Here is a 14,371-nt window from a genome sequence, read left to right as displayed (position 1 = left end):
CACTTTTTACCTATTATGACTGGCAGTAACAAATATGGAACCTGATGCTGACTGTCTCGTCAGGCAACAGCAGAGTCACAGTTCACACTGATATTTGGGGAAACACTGTATGAGTTGGGATAATGGAAATGATTAAAATAAATAAAATGTCTGCATTATCATTATGAAGTAAAATTATACTACAGTTATACACAGCAGACAATACATCCAGTATACATAGTAAATAGCTTTTTTTGGGGTGTGTTTACTGTTTCATCTGCGGTCCGGCCCCCCGAAACACTGAAGAACAGTAATCCGGCCCTTAAATTAAAAAGTTTGAGGACCCCTGGTCTAAAGTCAGCTGTAATTTCATCAGGCTTATTCCTCTGATCACCACTAGATGTCTCTCTCTGCTCAGCTACATTCTATAACAACGTTTATTCTCTTACCTGGGTATCAGTAGTGCATACACCCATCAGCCATAACATTTAAACCACCTCCTTGTTTCTACACTCACTGTTCATTTTATCAGCTTCACTTATCCAGTGGCGATTTCTCAAAGACTGCAAGGGAAGCTCAGCTTCCCCTAAGATGTCAAAAATGAAATGGTCAAATATGTACAGTTGTGTTAACATTTCATTGACTACAAATGCGTTAGAACACGTTCATCTTGAAGACGAGTTCGTTCAGAATCAGCTACTTGTCACAAATCGACTCGATTTTGTTAACTTAACTCATACATTCCCGGAGCGTCAATGCATTTGCCCACAGAAGCTGAGCGTCTCTTCACTTCTATGTGGCTGCATGGGAGGGTTTCTTTCATGGCTTCGAAACTCGCCGGTCATTGGATAAATGCCACGATTTTGTCCCGCCCCTGGACGCTGAGCGTCTCTGGGGGTGAATGGAGCTGTGGGCGGGTCTGGACGCTGAGCTTCTGCAAGATGATTGGAGGATCAGTCAAAAGGCTGAATCCCGTTTTGATTGACAGCTATCGCTGGGAGCTTCAGTCTCATCGCGGATTTTGCAAGTGAAGTCGGAAGACAAACTGCAACCCATTTCAGGCCATTTTCTTGAAAAGGAACAAAGGGGAGAATTTATACATTTATATATAAATAAATTGACAAATTTTATGATGTAAGCCGACAATGAGCCTCCCCTCTTTGAAAGACCAGCAGCCGCCACTGCACTTATCATATAGAATCACTTTGCAGGACCCCCACAGGACCACCACAGAGCAGGTATAATTTAGGTGGTGGATGATTCTCAGCACTGCAGTGACAATGACATGGTGGTGGTGTGTTAGTGTGTGTTGTGCTGGTATGAGTGGATCAGACACAGCAGCGCTGCTGGAGTTTTTAAATACTGTACCGTGCCCACTCACTGTCCACTCTATTAGACACTCCTACCTAGTTGGTTCACCTTGTAGATGTAAAGTCAGAGACGATCACTCATCTATTTGTGCTTTTTCAGTTGGTCATCTTCTAGACCTTCATCAGTGGTCACAGGACACTGCCCATGGGGCGCCGTTGGCTGGATATTTTTGGTTGGTGGACTATTCTCAGTCCAGCAGTGACAGTGATGTGTTTAAAAACTCCATCAGTGCTGCTGTGTTTTATCCACTCATACCAGCACAACACACACTAACCACCACCACCATGTCAGTGTCACTGCAGTGCTGAGAATGATCCACCTACCAAATAATACCTACTCTGTAGTGGTCCTGGGAGAGTCCTGACCATTGAAGAACAGCATGAAAGGGGGCTAACAAAGCATGCAGAGAAACTGATGGACTACAGTCAGTAATTGTAGAACTACAAAGTGCTTCTATATGGTAAGTGAAGCTGATAAAAATGGACAGTGAGTGTAGAAACAAGGAGGTGGTTTTAATGTTATGGCTGATCAGTGTATTATGATTATCTAAAGGACAGTATTTGAGATGCATGTATAGTGTTTAAACTACAAACAACCCAACCAGTTTAAATAACTTTTTATTTAATCAGGATTATGTATAGATGAAATAACTCGATGTGTTCTTGTTTGCAAATTGTTTGAAGGAACCAGTCACCAATCTCAAATAGTGCTCCGCAAATTGATGTCAGACAGTAGTTAACAGTTAAAGGCTTGATACAGACAGGCAAAATGAAAAGGCTGTTTGACCAGGACTAAGCTGTGTAAGGGTTAAATAAAATCCGATTCTTCTGACAGATTTAGATGTAAATTGATTCATTTATGAGTTGTTTAATATAACGGACTCCTCACATATCATCACGTCATCACCAGCACGATGTGACTAGTATAGTAATGAGAAAATAATGATTCATTTTGCTGTTGAACCTATTTACGAATAAACACTGAATACATTGAATTTAACTTTAAAATGGCAAGGTAATTGTACTGTCAGGGGCTGTTCCTCGAAGTCGTGAGTGTCCACGAAGTAAAACAGGACGCGTGTAATATTATTTCTGGCATCTGGCAACCCAGTCTACAGCGCTGTTTGTAAAACGTCTACTCAATCCTTTTTGGTTTTTGACTTCATTCCACAAATGCTTTGACATAAGTGGTCAAAACGTTCGCCAGGTTTGACAGTTAAACTGTAATGTTAGATGAATTCAGTTATAAAGTTATACATAAATGATGTGCAGTGTTTTTATATCAAAGCAGACTGTGTGGTAGGGCTCGGATGAAAGAGAACTCGTACAGTACTTGCGAATTGATTCGTGTAAAGAGTCATTTAGAGGAATCGATTCACACATAATTGAACCGATCGAACACGTTTCTTCTGTTTTCAGTTTAGTTGGAGAGAAGTTAGAATGGATGTATGTCGAGGACGTTTTTATCTGTGCGAGCCAAGAAATTATGAAAAAATACTATTTGCTTAACTGCCTTTGGAGCACAGAATACTTTATCTAAACGGTAAGTGTGTTCACTTACAGATATAGTCTAAATTTATCTAAACTAGCTTTTATGACATGAGCGGTGGTGCGGATAGGGGAAATCCGTTAGCTACCCCTTACCACGCAGGCTACTTCGAGATGTAGCATTACTTCTTCTAAAACTAAAAAGTAGTTCTTTAGAAGGTATAAAATCGCGTTAAAGCAGTTTCTTTAGTTTATTTTATTGTCGTTTGAATGTAGAGAAATGCTTCTGATTTAAAAACAGGAAAAGGTGGACGTCGTGCCAAGCAAAGCAGGTAAAGTTAGTTCTATTAATTCAATAGTCAGCCATAAGGACGAGCTTCTGTTTTCTCCTATTATCACAATCATTTTGTAGCAAATAATACATCAACTCAAATAAAACACACCAGCCCGTGTTCTCTCAGTTGTTTTATTTCGATAACTGCGTCTGTTTGCTGAACTACACTTGGGTTAGTGACAAACTGGCTACTTACGAAAGGGTGACAAATAAAAGGAAACAAATAAATGTTACTGAGGAAACATAAGTGCAAAATGCTTGCCACGTAGAGGAAGCACATTTTTAACTTTTATTTGGATCAATATGGCAAGACCAACATGTCTTACTGACTGAGTGATGATCAGAAAAGAAATAGTTCTACATAATTGGGAATGATGAAAGTCAAAGGTGCACTTTCAGACATCAGAATGCTTGTATATTAGTGCCCTAGGAAAAACAAAAGCAGCTGATCAAATACTGTATGTCTTTTCTGTGGGACGAGGTTTTATCCAAGGCCCTAGCCATGAACATTGGGGTGACCACATTTATGGTGGGGGGGTCATTCCTGCCATTCTAAAACTTCTTCTTCTTCTTCCTCGGCCTTTGTCCCGTTTGGTTGCGGGTTCGGCTCTCGGCGGATCATGATCCGCATTGATTTGGCACAATTTTTACGCCGGATGTCCTTCCTGACACAACCCTCCCTATTTTATCCGTGCTTGGACTGGTTTGTGCATCTAGCGGCTAGGTATCTATAGGACAATTCAGTGTTTCCAATTAGCCTGGTGGCATGTTTTTGGACTGTGGGAGGAAACCGGAGCACCCGGAGGAAACCCACGCGGACATGGGGAGAACATGCAAACTCCGCACAGGAAGGACTCGGACAGCCCCACCTGGGGATCGAACCCAGGACCTTCTTGCTGTGAGGCGACAGTACTACCCACTAAGCCACCGTGCCACCCTCCTGCCATTCTAAAACATTCCAGTCATATCAACCACTGATGCAAACACTGACGGATCTTAACATTATGCAAAGCTATTGAATGGAATATGTTTATGTATGATTATTACATCAGTATTTTACATCAATGTTTACATCAATATCTAATTATTTTGGAGACTTTCCCCTAATGTATATTGTGATTACAGTCTTGCTGTTATCCACAGGATACGGGAGATTACTGAATAGTTTATGAGTGTGTAAATCACATGTGACCTTCACATTAAGTTACCAATCTGAACCCTATTCAACATTCTAACATCTATTGGAGATTTTGGGTTGGACATGTTAGCACACTTCTTTGGAAGAATAAGATTTCAACTTTGCGTTACTGTTCAAAAATTGCTTTTAGAGTTTATTCAAGGTGCCTTGAAACTCCTCTGGTGAATCCTGGTCTTATTTAGACACCCCTCTGTAGTTTGAAGAGTTAATGTACATTTTCAAAATAACAATTTAAATAGTTTTTCTTTTTTGTACATATGTGTACTTAATCTGCAATAATATTTGACATATGCTTGCAACCGGAAATATTTAATCCCCCCTCAACTTAAAAGGTATTATGGTGATGTGTATAGAATTTAATAAAAATATATTAAAAAGTGTCAGTTAACAGATAAAGAATGTTCATTGATACATACAAGCAATTTTACAACTTAAGTTGAAATTAATTTTGAATTTAAATGCAAAACATCTAGTTCTCTTTACATTTACATTTTCAGCATTTAGCAGACGCCTTTATACAAAGTGACTTACAGTACAGTTACAGTATACAATCTGAGCAATTGAGGGTTAAGTGCCCAACAGCAGCAACCTGGCAGTGGTGAGGCTTGAACCAGCGACCTTTTGATTACTAGTCCAGTACCCTAACCACTAGGTTACAGCTTGCCCAGAAATGTCTATATGTATGATTATTTACCCCCCACCCCGCTATCCTCAGTATTTGGTGGAACATTCTTTTACTTTATTAACTTCTAATAAGTGATTTTGGTAAGTGTTAAGTTTCTGACACCACTCTTGTGGAATCTTTACCCATTCTTTTTATGCAAAAGCTTCCAGCTCATTGAAGTTTGATGGCTTTCGTGCTGCAGTTGATTTCTTTAAATCCCACCAAATCCCACTTTCCACTGGAATTAAACTTAGAAAGTGACTCTAGGATATTCCAGGACAGATTCCTTAATCAAGTTGTCATTGACTTGGAAGTGTGCTTGGGATCACTGCCTTGCTAGAAAGTCCCAAGTATCACCAACGTTCAATTTCATCACAGAAGGAATAACATGCCTTGCTATTTCTGGGGATCTCATGACGCTAGTTACACATACACAGTTCTTTCATTAGCGAGTCCCACAAATTACTAATTATTTGTATAACAGGATTTCACAAACCCTAAATATCAATATTATTGTCTCCTGCCTTCTGTCAGAGCAGCTTTATAATACAGAAGTCACCATGAGTTAATAATAGGTGTTTTGTTGGTGTTTTGGTTTCCTACAATGTTTTGCAGGCACAACAGACCTGTTAATACAGAACAGAGTAAAGCTGTGGCATGTCCCTTTTTTATTCTAATCCACAAACTCTTTGTTGCTGTGACTGTATATGGTGTTGACTGCCACGACAGAGACGATCCACATTAAAATAGAGCGCTAATATTATCAGGCTGCCATCATTTTTCATCAGGCAGGAATTACACTCAGACCATATTTTGAAGGCTTTTTTTTTACTATAATCAGAAGTCTGGGCTGAAGGGTTTTGACATGCATAACTAAGAACCACTATTTTTATTAATAGAGAGGCTTGTGTACTGGCATAATTTGTGCAACTTGTTTGAAACCCAACAAAATAATACCGTATTTGAAATACCCACTATAGGAACTTAGTTTGCCAGGTTTGGTTTAACATAATTTAAAGTAGAATGGCATTTAACATGATTATTTTGTTGCTCTGGCCCAATGAAGAACAGCTTTGGAGCTTTGTTCTGTGAGTATGTTAAATTTATAACTGTGACACACCGATGATGGCAACGCTGCCAACAGAAATGTCACCATTAGATGTACTGTGTGATGTCTGCCAGTGTTGATCAAATGTCAGTTAACTTCTGCTTTTTTTGTGGCCTCTATTGTAGGTCAAAAACTAGAGCTAAAAGCTCAAAGAGCAAGAATGTTTTTTGCAATATAGCCGTAATGGTTACTAAACATTCTGCTTGGCAGATGTGCAGCCAGAATTTTTTCTTAGTGCATTGCTTAAGCTTGTAAGACTGTTTGTGAAATCCTGATAAAAGAGACATGGATGCTAAAGGTTAAATGTGTGTTATGAGTTTCTAACCTAATGTGTCCCTAACAGAAAGGCCTGAAAATGATCAGGTACTAAACTGAATGTGCTTTCTTTTTGTTCTGTCAGAGCAAAACGTCGGTTGTGTAGAAACTAGGAAAAAAACTGTGTAAGATGGAAGTTAAATACTTAAATACTTTAGAATGCAGATTTTAAAGAGTCAGTGGTGACCAGTTTAATACAAAAGCTGACTTATTTTTAATTTCGTGGGTTATCACCGCTTTATTCTTGGTCAGGGTTCCGCAGAGGGTTAATTTTCCCTGGTATCACTGGGCACAGTGCAATTACACATCTTACCAATCTATCGTGGAATCTCGGCCACTCAGAAAAGACAGTCAGTCATGAATGTAGACGCTGACCTGGCCGTTAGCACCGCTGCTGATTCAAACCTGCATTCCGGTGGTGGTAGTGGGCTAGTGTAAATTACCACTGCTCCACTTGAGTGCTCACTAACTAAAACTTGCCGATCATAATTAATAGAGATAAAGTTGGCAAATTAATGCTTTCTCTGACATCATTAGTGTACATATTGTAGGATAATCACCAGAAATTTTACCTTTATACTAGAGCATGATGCAAAATATATACGTCATAAAAAAAGAATCCACATGTGCAGATCTACTATGTAGTCAGACTCTATACTAAGACAAAACTGCCATTGTTAATTTTAATGTGTAATAGTCATTCATTATTTAATCTATAGAAGTGCATATAAGTTCAAATTAGAATCTTTGACAGTGGCTGTAAACAGAGCGTACTCATGTACACTGGGTGTGAGGCTGGGGTTGAACAGTGATGCACATGTTCATTGTCAAAAGAAATAGATGTTTTTACATTTTAATTCAACTTTATGCCAACTTATAGTCTCAAAATTCCTCTTATTTATCTATAAATATTATTCCTTTGTTTACTAAGACTTCTTGTTGCATATCTTAATTCAGTTCTGTACGCGTCACAATTGTACAAAGTAGTACAATAGTGGGGAGGGATTACATTTTTCCAGTTCCAACCATATCCTTATCTTTTACAGCACAAGCTAACATTGGAATGATTTTTTTTGCTGAACACTTCTCATGTAGCTGTTTGTGGTTGTACTTGTAAGTGATGCTAAATGTTTGGCGTGTTCCCTGTGATGCTGGTCTTAATAGCTTGACACACTTTGCATAATACTTTGGACTGAGCACACTTATATAATCTAAAACCAAAGTATTTCCAAACTGCATATGTACCTCATTAACCGATCAATGACTTCTCTGGTGGTTATCGGGTTAACAGGTTAATCGTTCACATGCCATTTTTTTTCAATATTTATAAACTCAGTTTTTTGGTATGGCTGAGTTTCTACACCCTTAAAATGTACATGCACATTAGATTTTTTTTTTTATTTCAGTCTCCCTAGTAAGAAAAGCATTGTTAACTGTAATAAGTAACAATTTTGCTATGGTTTTTTGAGTGGATTATTACTAAGCTTCAGTGTAGAAATCAAAGGAAAAAGTCTGCATTGTATTTATTCAGTTTAGTCAATTATTTATGAGCCATCATGTTTCTCTTGCGTATCAGTTTTGGGTGGCACAGTTGTTTTATGAGTAGCACTGTCACCTTACAGCAAGAATGTCCTGTGTCTGATTCCCAGGTGGACCAGTCCAGGTCCTTTCTGTGTAGAGTTAGCATGTTCCCCCCTGTGTATTTGTGGGTTTCCTCCAGTAGCTTCGGTTTACTCCCACATTCAAAAGTTGGTTTAATAGGAGGTACAACATTGGCTGTGCCGGTGTTTGACATTGAATTTGAACTGATGAGCCATGTGTAACTAAAGTGTAAAACATGATAAACAAATAAACAAAACAAATATCAGTTTTAGGGAAGTCCAACATACATCTGATGTGAAACCTTTTTGTTTCCCCTTAAGTGCAGGTTATTGACTTTGACATGGGAAGTGGTGGCACCAATGTTTCACATCTCGATGTGATTAACTCACTTTCACACTGGAGGTAAAATGAACAGATCTTTGGATTTAGATCTGTTATGATGCACCCGTGCTGAGAGTACATGTTTAAATATACTTGTTAAGTGTTTTTATGTATTTTTAGTCTTTGATCTAAAGTAACCTGAAACCTAAAAAGATAGATGATATTATTGTAAAGAATTCATTTATCCAAATCTGTATGTGCTACAAATGTTGGCACTAGAGACAAGTGTTAAAGTAACAATACAAGATCAGTGACAAAGCAAAACCACACAAAAAGTGTTGGCCAATTTAAATTTGTATTAGCCTGTGGTTGATACATAAACAGCCAAAATTATGTAGAAACCATTTCTAACAATCAGGTTCAGGTGTTTTTATCCCCTTATAGCTATCAGATCTACAAAATAAATAAATTCATGAATTGATTTTATTCTTTTAACTAAGGGGCAAAGATAAGAAGTTTTTAAGAGCTTTGGCATTTTTGCTAACTTTGGACAGTCTTCTTTCTTTCTGGTTGTAGTGTTTGTGCCAATTTTTATGTAATAAATACTAACGACGTGTTTAATTGGAACTTGATATTTAATGGGCCACTATGAGCCTGTAAGTTATAGCACTGACTGACTGACGGTTATTATTTAGACCAAATTTGCATTGGTTGCTTGGGTTAACAGGTTAATCGTTCACATGCCATTTTTTTTCAATATTTAAAAACTCAAAAGCTGACATCCCAGTTTTTTTGGTATGACTGAGTTTCTACATCCTTAAAATCCAACCCTTAATATAACAAACCACATTTGATTTTTTCATTACAGGAAAAAGTCTGCATTTTATTTGTTCAGTTTAGGTCAATTACTTATGATCCATCATGTTTCTCTTGCTTATCAGTTTTGAGTGGCACAATTGTTTGGTGGGTAGCACTGTCACCTTACAGCAAGAAGGTCCTGGGTCCGATTCCGATGAACTTGATATTTAATAGGCCACTATGAGCCTGTAAGTTAAGCACTGACTGACGGTTATTATTTAAAAGAATTAGACCAAATTTGCATCGGTTGCTTGGGTGGCGCATCTGTAAATTGCACTAGCTTGCTACCCCTGGGATTCAGGGTTCTAATCCTCAGCGTTTGAGCATTCTGTCCGGGGTGTGTTACTGCATTGCACCCAGTGGTTCTAGGGAAACCTGAAACACTGGACTGGAAACGTGACACTGACCAGGATGAACCGCCGGTGAAGTATGAAATTAGTGATTATTAAGATAAACATAGTGGGTGGAGAAGGATAAATTATTTGTGGGCATGTCTTAATTGATCATAATTATTTTATTTAAAGGGCAAATTTATAAATTCCATTCCTGTTTCTCACCACTGAGCTTTTGAGGTTGGGAAAAAAAGAACTCTCACAGTCTGACATGGATTTCTCATAGTTGGCTAAAGTTATAAACCCCCCAAAATTCTCAGTTCCTGTATTGCTGAAGCAGCTTGCTTGTTTAAATTTCCTTTCAATTATTATGAGACTTTTTTGAGGCATTGGAAAAAAGTGGAACCAGTTTTCATTTTTAAAATTGTATGTTTTTAAATAGATCAAAGGTAAAGCAGATATTCCAAACTTAAATACCAAGCAACCTCAGGTCTCAACCTGTAATTCCCAAGATGTACTGTTATGTAAAAATATAATGTGGAAAGGTTAGTGGACTTTCAGGTCTTGAACAAGCAATTAGGTGTTTAATACTAAGGAAAAGGGTTTTTCCTTTGGCTATATTTTACTCTCCTGGGTGTGCAGTGTGTTTAAAAATACCATCATAATTTTAGCACAAGCTCAAGTGTAGTCAACTGCACTTCCTCATGAACAGCTTCACTACTATTACACATTTTAAAATGACTTGGGTGACCGAGCGGTGTCTCAGAAATGTGTTTAGACTAGGTGTACTATATTTATTTTAATAAGTTAAGGGGATTTTTCTATTTGCGTGATCAGGTGTTGCAGCGGTATAATATGCTAACCCACTATCTCTGAGGTCTTGGGTTTGAATCTCAGCTGTGCTATCATCTCATCGGGCATCTACACAGACATGATTGGAAATGTCTGGTGTGGCTGAACAGCCTAGCCATTAGGACATGCAGTTATGTGTGTTCTCAGTGCCCTAGCCCAGGTATAAATAAACTGTGCCAGGTCAGGTAGGTGGACCAGAATTATTTTCTGTGACCCCTAAATACAGAAGCATTCGGAAAAAATAGCATTTTTCTATTTAGCTTTACAATCCTACTTCATCAAATTTGGTCTTGGAGTGCAGACTGCCACTGTTGTTTTGACCCACTAGGATTGACTTAATGCATCCTTAAAGGAAGTTACGCTGCGGCATAAACAATGGTCCATTGAAACAACACGCTCCTGAACTGCCCTAGAGAGGCCAAAATATCACAGTCAAGAAAGGTCAACCACCTTAAAGCCATTGAGTTTATACTTGAACAGTAAAGTTAATACAACCAAATGTCAGATTTCATAAAATGCTTTGTGGTGTGCTGCTCAATGTGGACACGATTTACCATACTACTAATACTAGCATTTTACACTAGATTTAAATAAATAATCACTTCGGAAGCTCCTAATAAGGGTGGCCACAGCTGATCATTCAACCGCATATTTGATTTGGCACAGTTTTTGCTCCAGATACCTTTCCTGGTGCAGTCCTTTTATTTATTTGGGCTTGGGACCAGCTGATATGTGTACCCCCAATAGCTAGGTGAACATACCACCATGTGTCTTCTGTAAATGTGAGCCCAGGCTGGGGTGTGAACCACAGTTATTATAAATGTTCTCTCAGAGAAGAAATGGTGTTCTGCTCGATTTTTTAAATAACAAGGTTTGCTGTAGTGCATTTCCTCCTACATTCCAAAAACATTATCTTATCTACTCTCAGTTGCTCCTTGGCATAAATGATCAAGAATAAGTGAGTAGAGTCTGGTTCACACAAATAGCAGTGAATCTAAAGACTTTTAAAATTGGTTAAATATTACAAATGCTATTTTTATGTTTGTATGGACAGTGAAAAATGTAAAATCAAAAGGCTTCAAATTCTACAGCGGGGAGTCTTTTATAAATTAGGGTTGCAAATTTTGTCCGAATCTTTTAACCTAATTTACATTTACGGCATTTAGCAGATGCTTTTATTTATCCAAAGGGACTTACACTTGTTACTGAATACAATGGAATCAATTGAAGCTTGAGGGACTTTTTGAGGGGCCCAACAGTAGCCCTTGGAGGTGGTGGGGCTTGAACCATTAGCTGTCAGATAACTAGACCAGTACCTTAATCTCTGAGCTAACCACTATCCTAACTGATTAGGCTAATAAACTACCATAATAAGTTGATCATGATTAACTGTTAACTCATGTCAAATCATTTGATTCCTGGATCCCAGTGGTAGTGGACTAGTGTGTTTTACTGCTGTGGCACACTTGTACAAAACATAAAAAAAATGTCATCACTATCATATATGCCTGCTGTTTCAGAGTGTGAGTGATAATAAGTGATAATATTTGTGCAAACTTTTGAAAACTGTATTCTCTATGTTGGGCTTTTCATTAACTGCATGACTGTTTACATGCTGTTGAATTTTTATTATTTCTTCATACTTAACCTTGTTTAGATTGTTAGTCCTTGGAACAGAAAGTACTCATGGCTGTGAAGGTTTCTAAGATATGAACTAGATCGTCTTGAACTGAGTTCAATGACAAACAATGAGCTAAGAAAAATGGTCAGAACTATGCTGTTAAAATATGTCACTAATTTGTGTCTGCTGAATCCTTAATACACTACATATTGGGCTACATCAGTACCCCACCAGTATTGTTAACCCTCTGTCACACACATAGGTATATACTAAAATCATTTTGTTGCTTTCATTTCACTCAACTCTTTATCAAACAAACAAAAGTTGTGAAAAATGACCTAAATAATGCCTGCACGAACCTAGCAGTTTTCAATACTTTTCGATTACTGACTAAAAATACGATCCAAAACACAAAAACAGCTCTTTCAAATGTATGTGTCAGTATTGATTAGGTCTGAAAAACCTGTATGGCTTGCAAAGAACTTAATTTTAGGAACCCAATATTACAGAAGCATTGATTCATGGTTGGTTGGTTGGTTGGTTGGTTGGTTGGTTAATGGAGAGTTTAATGCCAGGACACCTTATAGGCCATTTCCCTGCAGGAGAGGATTTTAATGGGTGCGTTAAGTCATAAAATCATCAGCTCACACCACAGTGAGTGTTAAACCTGACCAGTCTCTGTCAACACATGTTTAACATGCCAGCAGCAGATGAAGAACCACCTGTCCCACTGCAGTGTGTTCTCCCACACTTTGACTTGCTGATGACCTCAGTTGGTGTTCTGTGCTTTTGACCAGAAGTAATCTGCATATAGCTTGTTTTGGTTGTTTTTTTAGCCTTTAGCTAGTGCAGCTGATAAGGTGACAAAAATAGTGTACATACTCATGGCTGCCTAAAACTTAGCATCCACTCTGTGTTAAATGACTTATTATCATTATTATTATTGTTATTATTTTTTTCATTAATTTTTATCAACTACTTTAACCTTGTCAGGATTGCAGTAGGTTGGGTTTACCCAGGAAACGCTGGCCGCTAAGAAGGAATATCTAAACCACCCACTACTTCTTAGACATAACCAATGATGCCTGTTTAGATGCGTAGCCTGTTGATACCACCAATCAAACCAGATTTAAACTCAGATTTCAGATGTGGTTGGCTATTGTAATAGACAACTGCATCTCCTGAGCTCCCCATTCAATCTATTTTACAATAATAATAACAAATAAACCTTTAATCATCTTAGATGCAAATATATGGGTGCACTGTTTAGAGTGTCTCAGCAGAGCCGCCAACATGGTGGGGCAGCCACACAAACAATTTTTTCAGAGGGTCATCCAGCTGCGATATGCAGTGTTTGTGTGTGGTAGGGGAGGTCTCTCTGTACATGATCTTTGAGTGGGAACCCAATGCTGGCAGGTAAAAAGAAGCGGCTACAGATTTGATATAAGTTTTCAGGGAGAATAAATGTCCTGCTGTTTGTGATGACAGTGGACAGTGACTGGTGATTGTACAGGTTGTACAAAAATGGGTTCCCATGATGTGCTATTTGTATTTTGGTGTAAATACCACACAGGCTTGCATGTAGGGCTGTCATGGCAATTTTTATACTGTGGGTCTGGTGACCACAGTTATGGTTTTTGTTTTATATTTTATTATAGAGGGTTTTTAAAGCATCAAAACAATTATAAACGTTTTTTTTCCCAGTGCAGTAAAATGTGATTGGCTTCAAAAAATTAGGACTACTGATTTCAAACTTTTACAGATAAAAACGGAATGCTAAATACTTGTCACTTGCTTTGTCTGTAATGATCTATATTTGTTCGTAGACCTGCCACAGTTACGCATTAGTCTTGTGCATGTGTCTCACACTTATACACTCTCACACACTGGCACGAACACTCACACATGCACCTTTGCACCTACATTCAGTACGTGATAAAGTTAATATAATGCTATTAAAAGACAGCTGTTGTATGTAAATCCACTTTGATCTGTATTTGAAATTATGCTAAATCTTAAATTGATGCCTGTAAAAATTAATGTTGGGACAGGGGCCACCAGAAATATTGTTAAATGTTTATAGAAACATCTTTGATGGGTGCTTGGGTATTTAAAAGAGCATCCAGGGGCGGTTCAGGTCCAGCATTGTTGTTAAATGTTAAAAAATCCAGCAGTTTAAGGATGAGAACAATGTTCCGGAGTATGCACTTCTAAACATTTGTGATATATTAGCATTTACAGTGAAAACTACCAAAAGATAAATACAATTCTGGGATTCTAATAAGAAAAAGGGGAAGGTTTAGAAAAACTATTGAATTAGTTTGACTTT

The 14,371-nt window shown here is 38.0% G+C and overlaps 1 protein-coding gene across 1 annotated transcript in view; it reads left to right on the top strand.

Moving 5' to 3' along the window:
* The first annotated feature begins 2,846 nt into the window (after positions 1–2,846).
* The window catches only part of si:dkeyp-19e1.3 (USP6 N-terminal-like protein), a 33,684-nt gene continuing 22,159 nt past the window's right edge, over positions 2,847–14,371 (top strand). Inside the window, exon 1 of the mRNA XM_062990976.1 lies at positions 2,847–2,892. The gene's annotated coding sequence lies outside the window, so the exon portion shown is untranslated. The remainder of the gene's footprint in view (positions 2,893–14,371) is intronic.

This window comes from Trichomycterus rosablanca, chromosome 1 (genome assembly GCF_030014385.1).
Source record: "Trichomycterus rosablanca isolate fTriRos1 chromosome 1, fTriRos1.hap1, whole genome shotgun sequence".
Taxonomy (NCBI): Eukaryota; Metazoa; Chordata; class Actinopteri; order Siluriformes; family Trichomycteridae; genus Trichomycterus; species Trichomycterus rosablanca.
The sequence above is the reverse complement of the archived record's forward strand: the minus strand, read 5'-3'. Positions and strand labels throughout refer to the sequence as shown.